At 43.3% G+C, this 11823-nt stretch overlaps 1 long non-coding RNA gene across 1 annotated transcript in view; it reads left to right on the plus strand.

Moving 5' to 3' along the window:
- LOC122462129 overlaps positions 1-11425 on the plus strand; it is a 28985-nt gene extending 17560 nt beyond the window's left edge. Inside the window, exons 2-3 of the long non-coding RNA XR_006284502.1 lie at positions 9888-10047; positions 11153-11425. This is a non-coding gene — a long non-coding RNA (uncharacterized LOC122462129). The remainder of the gene's footprint in view (positions 1-9887; positions 10048-11152) is intronic.
- The last annotated feature ends 398 nt before the right edge of the window (positions 11426-11823 follow it).

Consider the following 11823-nt stretch of genomic DNA (forward strand, 5'->3'; position numbering starts at 1 on the left):
CCTGGTGGATCCCATTGTAAGTCCGTATAGAGTCTTCTGCAGACACTCTATCTGTGTCAGCTTGTTTCCCTGTCACAGCTCACTGACAGCACCCTGGACAGTCCCTGCTGACTCATCCCATCCTTCACAGGGACACTTTTCAACTGTATATAGACCTTTGGCCTCTAGCCTGACAGTACAGCTGTGTCACTTTGGCCTAGAAGGATGCCATTGTCTTTCAAGTGTGTGCATGGGTGTTCTTACCTTGGAAGCCAATGTGTCACATTCCTGTATAGACCCCACGGCATACGAGCACTATAGGAAAATAAGAAACATTCCATTATGCTCAGTATAAATCAAACCTACAGAGGAAATTATAATAATCCACCATAGTTCTACAGTAACTTTACTTCAATGACCAAGTCACATACAATGTTCATAAAATAGTTACATCTCCGTATTCATAACACTATTACATATGAGTTCCATGCCTTATCCAGGTACTATGCCCTCAATCTAAGGACTTGTCTACACAGAGTACTAAAGCGTATTAGAGAGAGATGATTTGTAGAGTGCTCTAATGTGCTGCACTCTAACTGTCCTGGGTAGACCTCGCAAGTGTGAACTAAAAAGTACCTAGTTTCAAACAGGACTACATTAACATGAACTAGGTATTTTTTGTAACTCTCAACAGTAGAAGTTGGTCTAATAAAAATATTATCTCACCCACCTTGGTTCTCTCTAAAATTGATATGTAAACACTTAACTAAATGGTTTGCTATTCAGAGGTGATAAATCCCAATAGCTCCCACTTCTTTCTTTCATAGAATTCTAGGACTGGAAGGGACTTTGAGAGGTCATCTAGTCCAGTCCCCTGCACTCATGGCAGGACTAAGTATTATCTAGACCAGTGGTTCCCAAACTTGTTCCGCCACTTGTGCAGGGAAAGCCCCTGGCATGCTGGGCCAGTTTGTTTACCTGCCGCGTCCGCAGGTTCAGCCGATCGCGGCTCCCACTGGCCACAGTTCGCTGCTCCAGGCTAATGGGAGCTGCTGGAAGTGGCGGCCAGTACGTCCGTCTGCCCTCGCTGCTTCCAGCAGCTCCCATTGGCCTGGAGCAGTGAACCGCGGCCAGTGGGAGCCGCGATCGGCTGAACCTGCGGACGCGGCAGGTAATCTAACCGGCCCGGCCCGCCAGGGGCTTTCCCTGCACAAGCGGCGGAACAAGTTTGGGAACCACTGATCTAGACCATCCCTGACAGGTGTTTGTCCAACCTGCTCTTAAAAATCCCCAGTGATGGAGATCCCATGTTGCCCTTCCTGTGCAATTCACTCCAGTGCTTAACCACCCTGACAGGCAGTTTTTCCTAGTGTCCAACCTAAACCGCCCTGGCTGCAATTTAAGCCCATTGCTTCTTGTTCTATCCTCAGGGGTTAACAAGAAAAAATTTTCTCCCCCTCCTTGTAACAAACTTTTATGTACTTGAAAACTGTTATCATGTCCCCTCTCAGTCTTCTCTTCTCCAGACTAAACAAACCCAATTTTTTCAATCGTCTCTCATAGGTCATGTTTTCTAGACCTTTAATCATTTGTGTTGCTCTTCTCTGGACTTTCTCCAATTTGTCCACATCTTTCCTGAAATGTGGCACCCAGAACTGGACACAATACTCCAGCTGAGGCCTAATCAGCATGGAGTAGAGTGGAAGAATTACTTCATAGAATCATAGAATATCAGGGTTGGAAGGGACCTCAGGAGGTCATCTAGTCCAACCCCCTGCTCAAAGCAGGACCAATCCCCAATCAAATCATCCCAGCCAAGACTTTGTCAAGCCTGACCTTAAAAACTTCCAAGGAAGGAGATTCTACCACCTCCCTAGGTAACGCATTCCAGTGTTTCACCACCCTCTTAGTGAAAAAGTTTTTCCTAATATCCAACCTAAACCTCCCCCACTGCAACTTGAGACCATTACTCCTTGTCCTGTCCTCTTCTACCACTGAGAATAGTCTAGAACCATCCTCTCTGGAACCACCTCTCAGGTAGTTGAAAGCAACTATCAAATCCCCCCTCATTCTTCTCTTCCGCAGACTAAACAATCCCAGTTCCCTCAGCCTCTCCTCATAAGTCATATGTTCCAGACCCCTAATCATTTTTGTTGCCCTTCGTTGGACTCTCTCCAATTTATCCACGTCCTTCTTGTAGTGTGGGGCCCAAAACTGGACACAGTACTCCAGATGAGGCCTCACCAATGTCGAATAGAGGGGAACGATCACGTCCCTCGATCTGCTCGCTATGCCCCTACTTCTCTTGTCTTGATTACAATACTCCTTCTAATATAGCCTAGCAAGACGTTGGCTGCTTTTTTTTTTTTTTTTGTGCAACAGTGTTACACTCACACGTATTTAGCTTGTGGTCCACTATTACTCTCAGATCCCTTTCTGCTGTATTCTTTCCTAGGCAGTCATTTCCCATTTTTATATGTGCACCTGATTGTTCCTCCCTAAGTGGAGTACTTTGCATTTGTCCTTATTGAATTTCATCCTACTTTAGACAATTTCTCCAGTTTGTCCAGATCGTTTTGAATTTTAATCCTATCCTCCAAAGCATTTGCAACCTCTCCCAGCTTGGTATCGTCCGCAAACTTTATAAGTTTTCTATGCCATTATCTAAATCACTGATGAAGATACTGAACAAAACCGGACTCAGAACTGATCCCTGAGGGACCTCACTCGATATGCCCTTCCAGCTTGATTTTTTAACCACTGATAACTACTCTCTGGGAATGGCTTTCCAACCGGTTATGCACCCACCTTATAGTAGCTCCATCTAGGTCATATTTCCCTGCTTTGTTTATGAGAAGGTCATGCAAGGCAGTGTCCAAAACCTTACTGAAGTCAAGATATACCACATCTCCCACTTCTTCCCTATCCACAAAGCTTGTTACCCTGTCAAAGAAAGCTATTAGGTTGGTTTGACACTATTTGTTCTTGACAAATCCATGCTGACTGTTATCACCTTATTATCTTTTAGGTGTTTGCAAATTGATTGCTTAACTGTTTGCTCCATTATCTTTCTGGTTACTCAAGTTAAGCTGACTGGTCTGTAATTCCCCGGGTTGTCTTTATTCCCCTTTTTATCGAAGGACACTATATTTGCCCTTTTCCAATCCTCTTGAGTCTCTCCCATCTTCCTTGACTTTTCAAAGATAATCGCTAATGGCTCCGATATCTTCTCAGTCAGCTCCTTGAGTATTCAAGGATGCATTTCATCAGGCCCTGGTGACCTGAAGACATTTAACTTGTCTAAGTAACTTTTAACTTGTTCTTTCCCTATTTTAGCCTCTGATCCAACCTAATTTTTACTGGCATTCACTATGTTAGACGTCCAGTCACTACTAAACTTTTTGCTAAGAGACATGATTAGCAACATTCAATTAACAAATTTCACTTGCTCGTCATACTGGGAGATCTACAAATCGGTGTCCAGTGGCCTTTTGACAACATTCACTGTGTTACATACTATTGGTTAACAGGAGTGCCATGGGAAGGTTGAGCTCCCACTGAAGTCAGATTTTTAGTTGTTGAGGTCAGTACAAGCTACAGGTGCTCAGCACCTGCAAAAATCAAGCCACCAGCCTAGATGCCGAAATATGGTTGTCAGTGCCTCGTGTTAGTAGCCCAAGTTCAAAAATGCGGTTCTTAGTGGCTTGCCCCAGGACAAGTAGCATTTCAGTAACAGTCTCTGCTGAGCTGGTAGTGTCCAGTCCCATGGTTAATTTACAGGATCAAGCTGCCTTTCTAGACAAGCACTTCTTAGAATAAGGATTTTATTTTCCTCTGTTGGTCTGATCATTTTCTTGAGTAAATTAGTTAAGACTCTGTTTTCTCTGCACGTTGGTGACCTTAAAACTCTCTGCCTCTCATAGGCTTTTCTAACTACACAAAATCAGCATTCAGAAACTGTACAGATACCTGGGATGTACTAAGCTATGTAAGGGAGGGTGTGCATCTTAGAAATGGGACAGGGAAATCATAGAGAGGGTTGTGATTTAAGTTAGCCCCCCAGTTATGTGCCATTACTCGTCCCCAGCATGCCGAGGACATCATCTTCCTTTTCAGACCTCACTTCTTGCTCTCCTTAGGTTAGCTGTGCACTATAAGTGTATTGGTGTTGCTTTCATCTCCATGGGGCAGGGAAATGCTTTTACAGTTCAGGAATAACTAACCGACAAGGAATGTCAGAATGGCCTGTGACCCTGTTGTCTGAGAGTCTGCCTCTCACCCTATACATCAGCTGAGATTCTCTCTGTCCCTGGTAGTGAACTCTCTAGGATTGGTGGCAGAGCTTTCTTAGAAGAAAGGGCTCCAGTTTGGCATTCACAGCCTGCCAGACCACTGGTTTGATGGTCTTCCAGACATAATGCATGCTGGACTGATTTTATTTAGCTTTTGATGGATTTGTATTTTTGTTTTGTTAATTCCATTTCCTTTGGCTGTCAGTGCTTTCAATGGCGATTTAACTTGTGCTACCTATTGTGGGTGGTTTATATAGCGGGATTATGAAGAAAGGCTAAAAAACCTGGGGGTGTTTAGTCTTGAGAAAAGAAGATTGAGGTGGGGCCTGATAAGTCTTCAAGTAAGTTAAGGGCTGTTATAAAGAGGATGGTGATCAGTGGACATGGAGATCAACTGAAGTCAGGACAAGAGGAAATTGGCTTAATCTGCAGCAAGGGAGTTTTAGGTTACATATTAGGAAGAGCTTTCCAACTAGAAGGATAGTTAGGTACTGGACCAGGCTTCCAAGGGAGGTTGTTGAATCCCTAGCGTCTGTCATCTATCAGGGATGGTAAAGGTCTACTTGGTCAAGGTCTACTTGGTCCTTCCTCAGTGCAGGGGACTGGACAAGATGACTTCTCAAGGTCCCTTCCAGTCATACATTTCTATGATTCTATCATAAGCTTTTACTTTTTTGTATGAAACACCTAGTTGTCATGAGCATAGGCATTTTGTGAATTACTAAATTAAATAAGGGAGTGTTTTTGAAGGACTATAAAAAGAAGTCTTTCCATTTCCTCTTAACCAGTTTCAGGGTGTAACAGGCTGGCTTGTCCCTTTAATCACCTGTGCAGAGATCAACTGATTCCCCTTTAAAGAGCAGCTGGAAGCTGCAGAGAGAAAATCTCCAGGGAAACCAGAGTGGAGATGGAGAGAAACAAAGCAAGAGTACAGAAGGTGCTAGGATGAATAGGCTCCAGTAGAGAAACCCGGGACTTGTGAAGTCAGACTACAGGAAGGAAAGGCCTCGGGGCTGACGCAATAAGAAGGTAACTGGATGGACTTGAGGAGAGACTTGAGAACTTTGTTTTGAAAGTTAATTTAATAAACCAGAACTCATGAAGTGGTGTGAGTGGACAAAAGATTCTATGAGTTATTGAAGAAGAAACCCCTTGAAGGAGGAAATTGACCAAGAGCCTGCTTGTAGGGCCACTTGGAGGTCATGAGGGGGCACCCTGGGGAAGGCTACACTACGACACAGGGCCATGGTATATCTTAGGAGAAAGGAATTAAAAGGATAACTGAATTGTCAGGAAGATCATTAGGACTCCATTGGCATCAGAAAAATCGCTGGAGGAGGATGGGTTGATTTTCTTCACATAGCAATCTCCTTATTAATATTTTTATTACAGCAATGTCTAGATGTTCCAACAAAGACTGGGGCCCCATTTTGCTAGGCACGGTACAGACAAGTATTGTAAAAGACAAGCCCTGCCCCAAGTGGCTTAGTCTAACTAGACAAGACAAGGAAAGGGTGGGAGAAAAGAAGTGTTATCTTCCTACATTACAGATAGGCACAGAGAAGTCAAATGACTTGCCCAAGTCACACAGGAAGTTGGTAGCAGAGCCAGGAATTGAACCCAGCTCTGTAGAGTCCCAGTTCAAGATTTTAACCACAACTTCATCCTTTGCCTCCAGATAGTCTTCCTGCTCAAAAAATATGGGTGGTTTTTAATAATCAAAGCCATGAAATAAAGTTAAACCTGATCCCACAGCTTTTCTGTATTGCATAACTGCAATCCTTTAACAAGATCATTAGTTATTTTATATTTCAGTCTACGTTTTACATTGCTGTCACCTTAAAAGGATGCTGAGCTGATAAAATTTGTGCCAGTTCCAACCACAGGCTCTGCAAAGCATTGCAAATTGACTATGTAGATTTTTAGAACCCTACAGTATTCTATCTGATCCCATTAACCATACAAGGGTAGCCAACGCTTTTTAGCTGACAGCATGGCTCTTTCAGAGCTCTTAAAACTCCTAGGACACTGGTAAGTGAAGTGGATAGTGAAGTGAAACTGCAAAAAATCCTGCTGTTCCCAGATGACCTGACCTCTGACTGTCCTCTTGATCTTGTCAAATCGTATTTATTTAATTTAAAGTAATATTGCTGTAAACATACAATTAAGAAGTTCTAATAAGTGGTAATACATGGTGTATTTTCAGTATTTGGAAATTACATCATCCTGTATGCATCAAAAGAAAGATTGACAAGTAGCCCTAAAATAGCTATGGAGCGAATTCTCTTACTAGAACTGTATGAAAAGTACACTGGAAAATGCAGATAGAGTGGGGGAAGGAAATGATCAGTGAAGGATAGTCAGATATTAAAAATGATGGAATGACTTGATTACAAATTTTATGATACTTAGCTACTGATCATATTATACCTTAGTGTAAATAACTTTTCAGTGTACTCGTAAATCAACCCTATGCTATAAAAATGAAGTCTTTTGAGATATTTTAAATTAGTCTTTAAAATGACCCTGCTCAGAAATGTTCACATTGCAGGATAATAGAGCTATGTGTGACATGATATGCATTCTAGGAAAATGAGAGCTAATGACCATGGTTCACTTAGATAAATCCATGGTTAAACCATAGACAGCTATATGCTTATACTAAATGTAGCTTGACAATGAAATCAGCCATGGTCCACTGTGAGAAGAACATACTTGTTAGACAGAACATCAATCAAAAAATGACTTCATTTTCAAAATGCTGCTGAATAAGAGAAAAAGAATGGCATGGCATATCTGTCATGTTAAGTCAGTGTTTATTATTGTATTCTAAAATGGCACAGTCAAAATTTGGATCATATCTTGAGACAACAGAGCATGTCCTGGAATGAGTTCTGTGGTTCTTGCTCAGTCCTTCCTCAACTTGATTTATCTGATAGTACCATCTGACATGACAGCAGGGATTGTCCCCTTGTCAGTATTGCACTTTAAAATCCAAACATGCTGAATGATTCTGAAATACTTTTGCTACTGTATTAAATGGTTTGAGTGGCGTTCACACTTGGCTGATGTGGAAGGAAAACCAGTTTACTCCTCCAGTCTGATGTGCAACTGCTGATGTAAGCAAGGTCTGAAGGAGCTCTCCCCTGACAACTAATGATGATCTGGCGGGAAAAGACTTCAAGACCAGACTATATTTACATGAACACACCTACTCTGCCTAGGTATCCAACAGACAGAGCTGTGTTGCCCAGGTGATCAGCTTTGGATGGTGTTGGGTTACAAATCACTTGAGTATTGAATGCACGGATAATTAGATGTTGTTACCCTTATTGTACGAGTGAAGGGCAGCAGAACCATACTTAGCTTGTCCTGATAGAGGGGGGTCAACCTCAACTGAACTGAACTCTCTAAGCAGGGGGGTTGGATGCCAGATCCCAGTGGAGAGTGAGAGGGGGTGGAGACAGGTGTTCCTGCCTGAAGGTGTAGGCTCTGCCTAAGAGTCCTCAGTACCATTTAACCTGCTCCTCTCCACCATTTAAAGATAGAGCTAATTAGGCTCCATTGGTTAAGTAATCACTGACACTGCAATCACCAATAATCAGGTCCAAGTGCTGCTTAGACCTGCTGTGGGACAGCAGTTTCTGCAGAAGAGACTGCCCAGCCTGCATTAGAGGTGAGGTTCCCCCACTGAGAACTGAAATCAATGAGAGCTGAAATCACTGACAGCTGAGTGAAACCTCAAGAGACCAATTTGCAGAGGTCACACTAGAGAGGCAGGTGGCAGCAGAAGGTGACGGCGCAGGGCCATCGGTGACAGAGCAGAGGGCACAATGGCATGAAGGGTTGCACAAGCCACAGCAGCAGAGTGAACGATGGCACGGCTGCAGGCAGTGACACAGAGCACAGCAGCAACTGTGAGCCAGTTGCTGCAGCAGCAATGAAGGCATTGCTCGATGTTTCTTCCCCCTCCAGATGGGAGGTAAACTCATGTGAACGCAACTCTGAACTCTGCTGGCCTTGGTCAGTGAAGACCCAGCTGTAAGGGGGATGTGGCAGAGGGAGAGAGGAGTGGCATGTTAAAGGGATATTTCTTTGTTGGACTTTCACACCACAAGGTGAGAAACGGAGGCAAGGACACTGCCCAATGTAGTGTGGGGTGGAAGGTTTGCTCATGGTCAGATGTGTTCGAATCATGGTTGAGGTTTCCCCAAATTAATGCCAGGTTCCTTTCCCCTTTGTACTATAAACAGACTCAGTGCTTGCGAAAGGGGAATCATTGCCTCTTTCAGGTGCCTAGGAGTGGTGTTTACTTTTCCCAGATTACTGGAGGGGGGCTCAAACTGGTTCTGTGTTGTATTGTTAAGAGGGACCCATGGATACTGAAGCTGGCCCTTGTTTGAGCCCCCCTCCAGTGATTCCCCTTTCGCAAGCACTGAGTCTGTTTATAGTACAAAGGGGAAAGGAACCTGGCATTAATTTGGGGAAACCTCAACCATGATTTGAACACATCTGACCATGAGCAAAACTTCCACCCCACACTACATTGGGCAGTGTCCTTGCCTCCATTTCTCACCTTGTGGTGTGAAAGTCCAACAAAGAAATATCCCTTTAACATGCCACTCCTCTCTCCCTCTGCCGACTCCACCTGGCAGGAGGGTTACACTTACAATACCAGGTGTGGGGGGACTGTGCTATTGGTAGGAACAGATGAAGGGGTTAAAGTTGCTGCTAACACATTGTTTAAATGTGCTCTTCTAGATGACAGGTTAAAAGATACAAATGTTGTTTCTAATGATATTGTGGAACATGAAGCCACTGCCTTCCTTTTTACAGTAATTCCACATTTTTGTTTTCTGTGAATTAAGACAAACACACACAGGGACAAAATCCATTCAGTTTTGGGTGTCCAAAGTTAGGTTCCTCATTCCAGCTTTAAGTGCATAAATAGGAAATACAAAAAAAGATTCGCAGAGGTGGATGAGCCTGAAGAGCAGTGGGTGGAGGGAGGATTGCTTTGTCTGGCTGCCTTAGTCCTCCTTACTGCAAACCCTGCTTACTCAGGCTTTACACTGGGGAAGAGATGTGGGTGGCAGAGATGTGGGTGTGTGTTTTGAAGACTTAAAAGTAGGATTGATTTGGGGTTCTTTGGGGTCAGTAAAATGATGTACCTTAATATTTTAGGTGACTGGTTGCGATGGTTCCTTGCCCCGTATTTGGACCTGGGGTCTAATAGCCCCAGTGCGTCCACCTCTTCATAGCCTCCCATCCTCTTAATTGTTGAGTCACCTTTGAAACACTTTTTCACTGTTACTTGCATCTGAATTCTGTACTACCTCTAGGCTCTTCAGTACTGCATCTCATCATCAAAGCTTTCTAACAATTGCTTATTAAATTCACCAGTGGGAATGCCAACTCCGTTCTTTCTATTTGAGGGACCAGCAAAGTAGCTTTAGGTTAGTGAGACTATGCTATTGTTGTTTACCTATTGACAAGAGGCTCAAAGAGGTGCCAGTAGTACAGAACAATCTACGACAGAAGCTTCTATCAGCCATCAGCAATAAATGCGGCTTACGATAATGCAGTTAAACATAACAACACTCTCCTGTTTTTAAGGGAAGGGCTGAAGCAAGAATGGATTGTGACAGCTACCACAAAAGATAAGTCACATGAACGAGTGATCTTGAACTATAGAACTTTGTGCAAGAGGAACTATGAACTGCCGCAAGCATTCCAGTCCAAGGCCACCATGCCTGCTCAAAGAAGACTATCACATGTAAAGTTTTTCAAAATAAGAATTTTTGAAATTCTTATTTTAATGCCTTTCCCCCCTTTGGTAGGGAATGGAGAGGAACAGCATATGATAGATATGAGTTTTCTTTAATAATCTTATCCTGAAAGGCACTCGTATGCTGTGGTAATAGATGAAATATGTGAAACTGAATAGAATGGAGTTTAGAAATAGCTGCAGATTAAGTGAAGATTACTTCATTCTCATAAATGAGATTCATTTGAAGACCCTGACATTGGCAGATTTGTATGAGAGTTGCTGACTGAGGGGAAAAGCATAACTGACTACTGAGTGAAGCTAAACTGAACAGTTGATACAGCAGATCTATGCCGAGCAAGGGAGTTGAGGACCTAGGCAAAGATGTTCATCCAGAAACTGTCTCTATTTTAAATTGATGAAGTTGTTCTAGTTCACAACGGCAACAAATCATCAGACACAATAATTGTGACCAACTAATGGAATAAGGGAGAGACTTTAAAGCATGGCCAACAATAGTCACAAGTTTATATAAATCCATGACAATGACTGTAAGCGAGTCATGTAAAGGAAGTGAATTAGGAAACTGTAAAAGAAGTGGTTTCAAATGTGAATTTGGGTCATCTGAAGGTACAATAGAACAGCCTCATAAAAAGGTCATGAAAATTTTCAAACCCAGGTACAAAATCTGCTTGTCCACCGCTCCTTACAATGCTCGTGCTGAAAGGCTATTTTAGTCAGTTGTCAATATTTGTTTATTTTGTGTGTGGGGGTGGTGGAGGGGCTGGGGGAAAGTAGTGGGTATTTGCAAGGCTTTGTTAAAATGATTCAATAAAGTCATGCAATTTATTACAAACCATGCTATCAGGTCAAGTTATTCAATTACTGGAGTGGAATGCAATTTTCAGAAATCGATCAGACATCTTTATTGTAGGTTTCATATGCCACAGAGAAAGTTCATGTTTCAGTATTGTCGTACAAAAAAATACAGGCCACTTACCCTAGGGACACTTCAGATCCGATCAGCTGTTCTCCATGTTCTAGCTGCTGTATATATTTTTAGTCTCAAAACACTTGATGAAGGAGGGTGAATATCATTGTCTTCATTTTACAGATGGAGAAAGAGAGGTACAGAGAACATGAGTGACTTACTCAGTGGCAGAGCCAAGATGAGAACCCAAATGTCCTGGCTCTAAGTCCAGGAACTCTATCCAGTAGATCACTTTGCTACATGATGAACCCAAGGGGGCAAGTGGAAGGAAAGTCCTTAAGTGTCAGTACAGCACGAAAACTAGGGTGACCATATTTCCCTATGCTGAATACGGGACAACTGGTAAAATTACTCAAGTTCGACGGCAATCAATCAGAACTATGAAGTACAAACGTTCAGATTGACTGAGCTCCTGTTAAAAAGAAATACTGCATAGTTGGATTCTTTTAATTTACCTTCGTATCTTTAAGGCTTTAGGCTTCACACAGGGAGAGGTGACGCACACACCCCACCCCCCACATACACGAGGAGAGGTGACACACACATCCTGTACACCTCTCTCACACAATGGGGGTGACTGACTGACCTGACCCTCTCTGCCTGGCCATCTCCGCCCTTCATACCTGGCTGGGCCCCCAGGATGGACCTGCCTCTCTCGGTACCTTGTGCTATGTCTTCCTGAGGCAACACATTGGGGTGGGGCGGAGAGCACCCAGGGTCACATGCCCCCCTCCCCAGATTTCTGCCAGGGTTCACACCAGAATGTGGCCAGCAGCAGCCTTTCGGCACTGTGC

The sequence above is a fragment of the Chelonia mydas genome, chromosome 1 (assembly GCF_015237465.2).
Source record: "Chelonia mydas isolate rCheMyd1 chromosome 1, rCheMyd1.pri.v2, whole genome shotgun sequence".
NCBI lineage: Eukaryota > Metazoa > Chordata > Testudines > Cheloniidae > Chelonia > Chelonia mydas.